At 38.5% G+C, this 13,151-nt stretch overlaps 1 long non-coding RNA gene across 3 annotated transcripts in view; it reads left to right on the top strand.

Moving 5' to 3' along the window:
• LOC310902408 overlaps window positions 1-13,151 on the top strand; it is a 36,509-nt gene that overhangs the window by 7,784 nt on the left and 15,574 nt on the right. For all 3 annotated transcript variants that reach the window (XR_014586706.1, XR_014586707.1, XR_014586708.1), the window contains 2 exons: window positions 7,366-7,494; window positions 8,208-8,341. This is a non-coding gene — a long non-coding RNA (uncharacterized lncRNA). The remainder of the gene's footprint in view (window positions 1-7,365; window positions 7,495-8,207; window positions 8,342-13,151) is intronic.

Here is a 13,151-nt window from a genome sequence, read left to right as displayed (position 1 = left end):
CAGGCTGTCACACCCTTCCACTCATCATTAATGGGCTTAGTGTGCAAAATGTGACAAGGGCAGCTGGCCGCAGAGGACAGGGATCTTTCACAGCCTTGCTAACATGTTCGCTTCCTGTTTGCATTTTTCAAGATTACATTTACCTTTAGAGATTTTCTAAACACAGAAGTAATAAAATAACATGGTATTCAAAAGCTCCATTAAGAAAGCAAATTCAGGACAGCATCATCACCGGTTTAAAAGATTAAACAAGCAAACAAAACAAAACAAAAAAAAACAACAAAACACACCTGATCTGGAAAACTAAATACAAAACTCAACTTTATTTCAAGTTTTCTCATATTCCTCTACGACAATGAACATTAATTTAGTGTAATAAGAATGTTACTACCATTAAACTCTCATCAGCCAACATATAGTCTGTTAGAAAAAAATGAGTTATCAGTACCTTAACAGCTAAAATGAGGTTACATTTTTCATGACCAAAGTTTGACGATGACATTTTTTTTCCATTTATATCTATATAATATTTTCCCTCAAAAATATCTTAGTTTTCTTTCACATTTAATACCATTTCTTGGAAATACAGAGGTCAACAATTAATAAACTCATTAAAACTTACAAGCTGCTTTGATTAATATTCCTTCTCTAGTTCCTTGAGAAATGTACTGTATCTCTCAGGCTAATGAACACAAGGCAAAGTTATTTAGGTGTTTGTTAACAAAGCTGATTTGCATATAATTAACTGAAAAGATCCCTGTATTTACAACACAAAATATGCCAATCTTTTTTTTTGCTAGAGTTTTATGTAAACAGACAAAATCCATGCCATATTAACAAAACAAGTTATATTCTTCCAAGACTACACTAAATCAAAGGGATAAAATTTGGGGGGGCCATAACTGATAGAAAATAAAGCTCACTTCAGAAAACAAAATGTGCATTCTTTCAAATGTTATTTATTCAGGCATACATTTTTTTTTGTTGGTGGTGGTGGTTGTTTTTTTTTTTTTCATTGCATGCTCTCATTCTTTTAAATAGTTAGATTGTTTATAAACATTTAAACAAGCAATGACTTTGTCACATTGCATTGTGTTTTTTTTTTCTCTGACCTACTTGTGGGAAAATTAGTATAATTTCCCCAAAACTGTGCTTTTGCACAGATTTTTTTTGTAAAATTACCTGTCACATACCCTAAAGCTCTGAGTATTACAACTTACATAAAATAACTAGTATACACAACCTGCAGAGTGACCAGACACTGAAAGCCAATTTGTGCAAAGGACAGGAAGTTTTAGGACAATTTCTTGAAGATCTTTAAATCAAAGAAAACTCAAAGACCTCAGCAAGATATTATCTGCTTTAGCTGCTGCTGTTGCAGCAATATGCAGCATGAAGATGCAAAAGAGCTTATTAAAGTTCATGGACACACTAGCACTTTCCAGTCATGGACTTGCTATGTGAGATGTTGAGCTGTTAACCGGCAAAGTCTGTCCCCTAAGGAAAAAATAAATAAAAATAAAAAATAACAATAATAGTATATTAAACCACAAAGTCATAAGTAACACCAAAAAGAGTGGATCCAATGTCATTTGATCAGAACTGAAGAAACAAACAAGTAAACGAACAAAAACCCACAGAAGAAGCTAGAAGGGGATGGGGACAAAGTTGGGACTGTATGCTGAGTTAGAGGAACTTCCACTCTGTTGTGCTCATTTCGTCTCTTCATTTCAGAGAGGTTTATTTCTCAGCTCTCCATAGTTTACATGTGAAAGGCTCAACACAGCTCTTTGCTCTTGCTGACAGCCTGCTGGTGCATGACTGAGAAGTGACCTATTTGCAAAGCAAGAAGAGACCAATAAACTGCAAACAAACAATAACTGAGGAAGCTGTCAGGATATTCAACTGCCCGATGCAGATAAGAGGAAAAGGCAAATTATCCACCAAATTGCCTGATTCTATCTAAGTTAAAAGACTCCACACCAAATTAGATTTTTTTAAGTAAAATAAATAAATAAATAGCAGCATGACTTTGGGATACCACAAGGAAGCCAGGAGCTTCATTCTGCTCCAGAATAGGATATCCTATACAATACTTTCTTATTGTTTTATTTTAAGTTTACTATAGTTGAAATACTACGGATCAGGGTCATTCCAAGCTAGTGGGTGAGAATGCATTTTGGTTCTTACTACTACTGAGGTGGTTACAAAAGCCAGTGGTATAAAAGAGACTGATCAATAAAAGAAGCAGACTTCAAATATAAGCATAATTAACAGCCAAAATATTGCTAATTCAATGGTGCTAAACATAATACCGCTGGAAATAAACTTGAGTGAGAGATTAGACGATGGTATTAAAAGATAATTCACTATTTTCTTCTGGCTTAGATCATTGTTTTCCCTCCTACAACTTTTTGTACAACTTTCTCACCTCATAAATACTGTTCAAAGAAAAAAAAAATAGAGGAAGATGTCAGTAAAGGGAGTATTTCTCCCACTTGATAGTTCAAGTCACACACAGATGAATGGACATACGTAAGCTGTATGCCAACACTCATTTAGCTACTTGATTATTAATAGCAGGGTACTTACTCTATTCACAATCACTACTCTCTAGACAGAGTCTACAAAATATAATAAATATGAATCGAGTCATTTGTGAGAATTTACTGCTGGAGGTGGGTGAATACTCCTAGGGAAAAAAAATGTCTGATACAGTAATGTATAAAGTAACCAAGACTCTGATCTCAGATCTGCTGTCACCAGGTTTGTTCCAGGCCTACAGAGGTAAAACTATGATAAGGATACATTTTTTAGAATTGTTCCACGTGTATAGTTATTTAAGGAAACCTTAATACAGAAAAAATAGTGCCATCTTGGAACACTGCAGCAGTTCATTCAATCCTATAAGGACAGAGTTATGTAAATGGACACAGATGTGAAAGAATCCAGACCCAAAAACCTAGCTCACACCCTCCTTTGCATTGACGTGAAATGTAGATGCTGTGTTTACTGGTGTGGGTAGGGACTCCATACTAAATCTAATTAAATCAGTGAACAAAAGGGACCTGAAGTGTGCAGAACCATGAATGGAGCCTGCCTGTTAGGTCATTTGCTCTCCACAATTGTCTTTTCCCATAGCTTTCAGGGAGTTTCTCTTTGGAAATAAGGAAAGAGTGAAATAAGGACTTTTCTTCCCCCTGCAAGGTGAGGGAGTTAGATAATGCACCTCATTAATTACAGGGAAATCATCACCAAAGCACATGGAGCCAGAGAAGAGGCCAGACTGAATTTTTTTCTCTTGGTATTATTGTTCAGCCACAGTGACAGGAAAATAAATAATAAATCAGAATTGGAGTGCACTTGATGGTTTTATTTTGCAACTCATCTTGCTATTGTGACAGGCTGACACTAATTAGCACTCAATGCACAGGGGGATGGATTGCCATGGCCAATGGATCTCATTAACCACTCTGAAATTTTCATGCCAAGACCAAGCACAACAAAGAACAGAGACCCCAGCAAATCGCCTGTCAGCAGCTGTAAGCATCACCATGGAGCCACGAGCGCACAGATCAAAGAGCACAAAGAGAGTCTGCATAGCCAGCTGAGTAGATTTTCATTGATTTATTAATTATTTTCTTGTGAAGGCAGAGAACCCGCCAAGAAGAAAAGTCAGTGTCCACAGTTTCTCACCACTGTTTGAGTTGAACCACCCTGCGGTGAGAGGGAAACTTTGGGAAACTAAGGGTACATCAAAGCCCCTAGCACTGCTTTTTCATAGACCTGTGTGTTGGCAGATGTGCCATTCCAGGGCTGACCTAGTTTGTGGTCTCCTTGGGGGTAGAAGATTGAAAGGCACATTTTGGACTTTCTCCTTTGCCCAGCTGCCTTTTCAGATTAAGCTCATAAGATATTGATTCTTTGAGACTTGTCAAGCATGGTTGAAACTGCCCAGCAGCTTCATTAATAGCAGATGAAGGGCAGGAGGCAAGAAGAGTCCAGAGAGATACGAAAACAACCATACCCACAAGCACAGAGTGACCGTATGAACCTTTTCTTTAGGAAATGGGGCTATCAGCCTGTTCCAGCTGGTGAATTCCTTCTGCCAAGCCCATCTCCTCTCCCACTGTCCACTTCCCACAGGCATTGTCATAGTGGTCCTGTGCACATCATCAAGAGCAGAGGATTCTACTTCAAGCCCCTAAAATTCATGTGTATCGCTACAACAACAGGGATTCCTTTCATTTGGACCCATTTTAGGTCAACTGAGACCCAGCTGCAATAAAATTTCTTCTAGAAGTCTGTGCTTTATGTCAAGCATCATATAGAAACAGAGCTAACAACACAGACTCTCAGGTGATCACACATGAACAGTAGGGTGTGATTGACCCTCATGCCTGAATTAACAGGGAATCCATGGTAACAGGTTTTCCTCATTTCTAATTGTACTGCTTCGTGGATGCAGGCAAAGCGAGCAGCTGTACCACAGCCATTTAGGTGGCAATCTGTTCCCCTCCTAACTGCAATGGGTGAGTATGAACCCCCACTGTATAGCTTTGGTGGCAGCAGGGCCCTGCTGCCCATACCAGATTTCCCCCAAGCACCTTGCTATGGCAGGAGCGTCCCAGCTCATGGACTACATGCTTAAGAAAACAGCATTTCTCTTTACCTGCAGCTCTTCAAAGAAGCACGGAGCCAGCTCAGCTTTAAAACACGTCTCATGGAGAAGGAAAAAGAGTCAGCATGTGTTGTTCTACATGCCTTTGGATTACAGCACCTTACCATCATCAGTAAAGAACGAGGGCTCCATTTTCTTAATACCCCATCGAGGAAGAGAGCACTTATATTTGTACTGAGGTGTTTTGTTTGTTTGTTTGCTTTGTTTCTTGTTTTGAAGGGTACTTTCTGAACTGAAAATAGGAATAGAACATTCTTCTTAAATAAGGATCATTTAATGTAAAAAGACTGTGTTGTTTTTTAAGCAAGATTGTTTATTTCCTTTCTGTTTCTGGTTTCAAAAAGTAATAACAAAGCAGAATTGGGCATTCAGGTAGCCTCAGTGATCTAACATCTTTCAGATTTCACTTTCCCGAAGCTGGAAGTCAAGACAGAGCATGTAGACTGCAGGAAGGAAGAAAAGACCATTAGTACTTTTTCATTTTTTGTTTATGAGATGAAAACTGGGTATATTCATTCGTATAAACTCTTCATATCTTTCAGAGATTTTTTTGGTTATTTTAACCAAGAAGCAAGAGTAATATCTTATTTTTAGGGATGTTTATGGTACAGCAGCCAAGAAGGTGCCATCTACCCACAACCTTCCAGGTTCAGCTGAATACTTCATCAAACAGAAGACAGTTTCTATTGTACAGAACTGGTTTATCTTGGACCATGCTGTTCCTGGTCAAGCCTGTGTACATAGCTTATTTATTTATGGCATTTTTAATAGATGGAATATCAATAATTGATAATGTCCTATGAATGATTAAAAGTCAAGAAAATCAAGAACATGAAATACAAACATCTACTCTTAAATGACGCTGGGGTTGTGATATCCATAAATAAATGATGTAGTGGCTAGTTCTGTCTTTCTGGGACCGAGTGAAACAAACAGGCACTTCAGTATATTTACAGCATGTTTACAACCGTGTCTCTGGGAGCAGAATCTGACCATGGGATTTCAAAGTGGAACCTAATGAAATTATCCCAGTACAGCCTGTGAATTTTTACCTCCTTAGAAAATATATTATTTAAAAAAAAATGTGTAAAATCTTTGGTCAGAAAAGGGACAAGAAAATTAAATTTAAATAAAGGTGGATCTGTTTTTGATTTTTGGCTTCCTTATGATAAACAACAAAGGCCTAGGCTTACCTCAAAGAAATCTGCTGTAAAAACAGACTAAAATAAATAAATAAATAAATAAATAAATAAAAAGAAAAACATTGAAAATATGTGAAATAATATACCTGAGCATTGCATGCTGTAGCTGAATACTTGCTTAGGTTTTACTCTCTCATTTTAATTGACAGGTAACATTCATTAGACTTGCTGTTTACCTGTTCAGTACACAGAAATTGTTAGCAAGGAAATAATCATTTTATTTGCAGCAGTGAATCAAGATAAAGACCACAACATTGAAGTGCTTTACCTATATGTAATAATGGCCAGGAATGACAAAACAATATTGCCTGGAATGAGAAAAGACAAAATATGGGGGTAACCCTAAGATCATAGTTTCACAGATATGGACTGACTCCCAGAGAAATAAAGTAATTAAGAGTCTGGTAGTGCAATGACTGAATATAATTTCAATGTATCCTCTGTTTCTAGCAATAAGAAAATTCCTTCATTCCAGCACAGTTTGAAGAGTATGAAACTCTATAAAAAATAAAATAATATAAAATAATATAAAATAACACCCTCTTTTCCTAGCGGATAACTGGACACCAAGGAGGTAAGAAAATGAAAACACAGAGACAGCAGCCAGAGAACTAAGTTTTAGGGCAGATAAAGATAAATCTTTAAAGAGATTTTTATATCAAAACTCACCAAACTCCTAAGGACAACTAAAGACAGACTGCAGTCCCCTCTAAGGGAAGACACCATGCAACAAAATGCTGCTTTTTTCCTCGCCTGGTTTGAATCAGAATCATCATATTAACAAATTGAATATTCCTTTCCAAAAATCTCATATAAACTTTTTCTAAATAACTTCATGTGTGTTTGTGTATGTTTGTAGTTTAAGAAATAAAAACAAATATATTAGTGCAAATACATATATGTGCAGGACAGTGAAAAGGAAAAGAGCAGGTGAATTCTGTCATGCATCTGTTTCTCAGCACTAAGCAGATGTAATTTTTTTATTATTATTATTATTTTTTTACTCTTTGTTACTGATTTGTGAACATCTTTCTGAGTACCTGAGACTTCACTGATCTTTGAAGACCCTGTAAGGTATTCATGAATTACTTGTTACCACAATAGATTCACCTGATTCCCTCACATTTTTGTGTGGGTATATGCTGGTAGAACATCACAGATCTGCCAGCTTCACCAGTATGATGGTTTTACTTAAATCTCAAACACATCTGTAAGGTCACATGGATCATTATTTCACAGCAGACAACATAGGCATGTGGATAAGAGAGATGACAGCAAATAAATAGATTAGTCATTACATAGGTGAGTTCTTGACTCCCAAATTACCACCCAGAGCTTTCCAGTAGCTCTGTGAACACTGGTATCATAACAAAAAAAGAAAAAGAAAAAGAAAAAAAAAGTGCCTTCATAACTAAAAGTACAAGTCCTTAAGTGAAGGGACACAGAGTTTGTTTACCTAATAGCATCTATTTTATTATTAAGGATAGGAAGCCACTGAAGAATCCTACAGTTAATATAGCCAGAGTGATGGAGATTAACCAGAATCTATCTGACAAAGTGCTACCTTACAGAACTGCAATTTTAATTAAAAGCTGGAGCAAAACTTCACAGGTATGCACAATGCTCTCCTATCTGTTTCCTCTCTGTGGTGGTTACAAATTACAGCTACTCCTTTCCTCTACTTTAATTAAATGTTAACCTGGCATAATCAACTCCCCTTATTATTATCTTTTTCACAGTCATTAAAGAAACAGAATCAAATGTTATTCAGCATTTGCCAGATTCACTGGTGTTTAAATACCATAATGCCAATTAGATGTCTCAGGGTTAACTTGATTAATTAATTTGCACCCTTTAGAAAATTTCCTTCCATGTTGACGAAAGATCAAATCACAGCAGAAAGGGTCTCTGCTCAACAGGCACAAGGGCACTGTGGATGTGTCAGATGTAGCTGGTTGCAGATTCATTGAACACATAGCAGCGGCTGGACGAACAGCCTGTTCTGGGGACACAGCACTGCTTTCCATTTTGCTTCACTATCCATGTAGCAATGCCAGAGAGCTACAGGTCCTACAGGTCTGCAGCAGATTTCTCTTGGCTGTACAGTTGTTCACCCCCTTCTTTCCCAGGACATGTCCAGAAGGGGGAATTTTCCCCAGAGCAGAGTTTAGCTCACATTGCTCTTTTTTAAGTTTAACCTGATGGCTCTACCAAAAGACCTTTCACTTTCCATAGTAATATCTTCTGTTAATGCTCAGAACTAACATAGACCAGCCTTTGCAAAATAAAATAGATTTACTTATTTATTGCTAAATTCAATACAGTATTTTGGGATGGACCCTGAAGCTAGAAGAGGAAAGGACAACGCAACCCTCCTGAATCACAAGAGGTCCTGCAGACTCCTTTCTTGTCTCTTACACTAGCCAGAAACAGATTCGTAGAAGAGTGAAAGAGCAAGGTAAGTATAGTGTCCTTTCTCAAAATAACCTCCAGTCTATAGCTATTGTAAGGCTTGAATCTTCTTGATCCAGATGTAGTTTCTATGCATTTAATAACAATCATTGGATTTATTTTCATGAACTTGCCCACAGTCCTTTGTTTCTCACAGAGTCTTTCAATAAGGCGGGGGACACACTTCAGAAAGTCTCATTGTCATTGCTCTGGAGATGCTGGGCAAATAGGTGGGCTAGTTTGATTCTGGCTCTTTTGCTACATCACGCAACTTGGACTTTAACACCACAAATCCAAACACTACCTTACTTTGATGTAGCTGAAGTTCAAGCATACAGTCTGGGGAGGTGGGTTAAGAAATTTTATTCAAGCAGAAGTGGGGAGAAAGACAGAAGCTGCTCTAGAAAGCCATGGAAAGAATTTAAGTTATGATTCTCCTCTTAAAGATCCTTTTAGTTTTTTTCCGAATGGAGTTTAGCCATCAGGGAGCACGACAAGTTCGGTAGTGTCTCAATGAGGATTCCAGCCATTTCAGTCATGTGAATTGGTCCCTCTGTTTCAAGCTCTTGCTTACACATAAACTTGACTGGTCCACCCACCCCATATCCTACCTCCATCTGTGGCCACCAGCAGATATGTTGAACTGAGTCTTTTAATTTCCATGAGGAGAGTCAGTAATGACATCCAGCTAGACCGAGAAGCAATTTATGAACCTCCCAGGGCTTGACTCAGAGAAACTGCTCCCAGGCTCGTGTTTATGATGCCCATTGAATAGGACCCATGAATGAGATACTTTTCCAAAGCAAACTTCTCCCTTTAATTTCATTCTCCTCTTCCTAAAGCTTCTCTGATGTTGCCTGGCATCCTGCCAAACATTCATTCCTGTGCCTGTTCGTCACACACCAGCGAACTTAATGGTGTTTTTAAAGAGGTTAATTAAATACTGATTCTAAGGTTTGGTGCATACAGTCTCTTGTCCAGAAGAAAGCAAATGTATGTGTTTATACCCTTAAAAATCTCTGTTGCTTTTTATTTCCCCTCCTTTGTTTCCAGATTTGTACCTCTGTGGATTTGTGTAAATTTCTCTCTAGGGCCAGGAATACCACCTTCAGTTCTATTTTAGAGCTCAGAATACCATCATGGCAAAGCAATATTTTTTCCAGTAAGTTAATAGGAAAATGGAAATTCCTAATAACAAGAAAGAGGAGGTTTTCATTTTTGAAACAGCTCTTTGCCTACATGCTAGATCCTGGACTGAATTACTCTTCCTGCCTAGCCAGTAAATCCAGCTTGATTGCATTTACTGAGATTGACTTTTGTAACTGAAGGTAGGATTTAACTACGACAACAGGAAAGCTTAAATATACAACCTTACATTTACATATCTCCTTCTGTCCCTAATGCTCTACATTTACAGCTCCTACATCCCTCTGAAAGTTCAGAAGGCCATGTAAATGTTCATTATTGTTATTACCCACTTCACATCCCCATTCCACACGCATTTTACAGTAGACAGTCCCCCATTCTGCAAGTTATATAAGCATACACTTAACATTAGGCTTGTTAAGTGCTTTTCTAAATAGAGATAACCATTAAATCTGTTTGATACTTTTACCTAAACTGTGTGCTTTAGTTTAGAAAGAAGTAAGGCCTTCTCTGCACAGCTTTACTACTTTAGGTTGAAAGTTAATGCTAGAAATATATTTTACTGATCTTTCTGGGGATAGATGATGTAAAATTGATCAGTTTCATTTAAAAAAGAATATTAAAATAATGCTGCCTCCTTCACACACACACTCACTCTTTTAGTTTAAGACATAAAACACAGCAACTCTGGCAAACTCTCCTTGGTAAGGAAACTATGGTGGCCCCAACATCTGGAATAGACACAAATTTTTGCAGACTGTTACCTAATTCCCAGAGAAGCTGAGAATTGCCCTGGGATAAACAGAGGATTATTTGGTTCAGAAGCGATCACTTTCTTGGATCACTCCTCCTCAGCACTCAGCTTGGGGCCTCTGCTGTGAGCTACAGGATAGTAGGATGGATGAATCCAGCTTTGAATGCACCAACACTCAAAATCAGTAACTTCAAGCACTTTTAAAATGAAATTAAGAACAATTACCCCAAGCCTCAATTTCCTTCCACTAACATGGAGGTAACAATGTCTCTTACTTAAGAAATGTGACATGGAAATCAGCATTTCAGAATTTTGACTGGTTCCAGTTTTAAAATAAGAAGAAAAGTAGCTACCTTCATGTTGGTCTGAAAGGAGCAAAATTACACCTGTTTGTACAGTCTTCAGCAAATGTTTCCTGATTTTGAACCAAGAACTCCAGCTTTTCACAACAGGTTTTTTGAGTGTAAGTGTTTGCAGAGGTGTGTATATCCACACACACACATTGAGAAAAACCTGCCAGAAGAAATAAACAACTTCCTTCATCTGGAAGCAAGAACAAACACAATGTCCAATTAAGGGTAAAGCCCTTTTTCTCTTTATTTCAATCATTGTTGTGTTTAAATTTTAACCATCTCTAACACTAGCTGTAACAGAGCCCCGGTTTTATCAAAGGTGTACAATTTTCATTTTGACACTTGTCAGCATCCCAGGTAGGGAGCAGACATGGCATTTCTTGGCAGTGAGTTCATTAACTGGAGGCTGTGCTTTTTCTGCCTTCCTCCAGCTCTCCTCCACTGTGTTTCTGGGCTCCAGGTACCAAAGTTGTTCCTTTATTCTGCACTCTTCCAAAGCTTCTCAAATTCAAATCTATTTGGTGATCACGTGCAGCCTGCATATGATTGAGTGGGTCAGGCTTTCAGCTGACCAAGAAAAGCTTGGGAGTCACATCTGCTGGGGACTTAACAAATAAGAATAACAAGGAAAGTCAACAGCAAACAATATTAATAATTCACCTGTCCATCACTCCAACTAACAATTGGAGGAAGATCCTCTCTCCTCTTGATAGATAGGCAGGAGGAAGAGGCCTGTCTGAAATGATTAAAGGAGGCAGTATATAACAAGCCTTCCCCATGCTGAGAGTGCCAAGAAAGAGGCTGGTCACTGATATTTAAACACACATTATCCTTCCATCTTCCTGTCATTTTGTTCTGCAAGCTGTTCAGATTTGTCTGTGCCAGTAAGGAGGCTGTGAAAAGCAGCTGAGCAAATAAAGAGAAAAATCAGTCTGAGAACAGGATTTGGATTTCAAAATCTGTCTCTGAGTTCCACCCCTCCCCCCCCCCCCATCGCTTTCTTCTTTTTCTTTTCCCTCCTCTTTTTCAGAGCCATTAACTTTCAAATATGCCAGCACCCAAGCAGGAGTGAAGCAATGCAGGTGCAGTAAGAAATGTTATGTCAGAGTGCAGGGATTTTTAACATGAGAAATAGAGCATAACCTCAAACTTTTCCAATGCCCCCTCAATGCAGTCAGAGTGTCTGTTTTAAGCACAGGTGGGATTAGTTATGTCTCATTATCTACCCTCAGTGTGACCAGCCTGTCAGCCCTGGACAGCTGAGCCACGCAAAATACTCATCCATTCCTGTTGCCCAGTGCTCAAGCACCACTGCCTCTGGCTGCCTGGTGATACAGCACATCCCAGATGCATAAATATAGTTCCCATGGGTTCCTGCTGGATGTTTCATCCTTCTCTGCAGAAGGAATGCTTGAACTGGTGGCCACTGAAGTGGTACAGGACACATGGACAAAAGGCAGCATCCCCAGGAGGCCCCTGCCCCAGCCCTGCCTATGGTCATGCTCTCAGCAGCCCTGCAGAAGGCTCATCCAGGGAGCCATTTTCCCTCTGAAAAGAAGGGGAACTGGGAATCCAGAAACAGAGGCCTCAGCTAAATGGCAGACACTTTAGAATTTATACCTATCTGGAATAATGCCTAGATTTTGTTTGCAGTGTGAGTGATCACAAAGGGCACTGAAAGCAACATGTAACATATTAGAAACAGATGAGCTTAGTCTCCTTCCACTCTGCCATCAACTGAGATCCACAGGAGGCAGAGGAGGTATTTATTCAGCTGTTCACTATAAAAGATTTCCTTCAAAGCTTTAGCATCAGAAAGGGTGGAGTTTATCCACCAGGTACATCTGGATGGCAAAGCAGACATGGTTGTTAATAAAATAGATCTGTATGACTCACCACAGCTCTCCCTGAGTTTGGATAGTCTTTTAACTTCTAACCTCATTATTTTTGACCGTCTACTGAAGGTCTTAAAAAGACCATCCTGCTTGTCCCCAGGATCAGCTGATGCAAGTAGGATAAAGAAAAGGCAGCAAAGAACTTATTACAGATACCTGGTAGGTACATTTTTTTAATCTGACCCTTTATATGTTTTTGAAAGTGTTAAACCGTAATCCTGGGCAGCTCACAGCATCTTTTATTTAATGTGCTCCAAAGCTCAGACACACATGAATTATGTCATATTTATTTAATCAGAGGTAGATCTGTAATCTTGTTTGTAGATGAAGATCCCTCTGAAAGAACAGAAATGCTAACAGTCTTTTTAAACCCCAAAAAGGCTCTGCTATAGGAAAGCAACTGCAGGCTTATAAACCCAACTTTAATCAAGAAAGTGCTCATGACTGCCTTCATTTAAAGGGAAGTGTGTACTTAAAAATATTTCTAAGGTGAAATGAAAGTGAATGAGGCAAAGCTGAAGCTTCCTTCTAAGGCTTCTTTTCATGATCCCTTATTCAATATGTATATTTGGAGGGTCTTGACATTTGTCACACAGCTGCCAACCACATCAGCCCCTGTTTAGAAAGATTATTGATAAGATACCTCAGTAATAACAACTAGCAGCCAAA

The sequence above is a fragment of the Anser anser genome (assembly GCF_964211835.1).
Source record: "Anser anser genome assembly, chromosome: 7".
NCBI classification, from domain to species: domain Eukaryota; kingdom Metazoa; phylum Chordata; class Aves; order Anseriformes; family Anatidae; genus Anser; species Anser anser.
The sequence above is the reverse complement of the archived record's forward strand: the minus strand, read 5'-3'. Positions and strand labels throughout refer to the sequence as shown.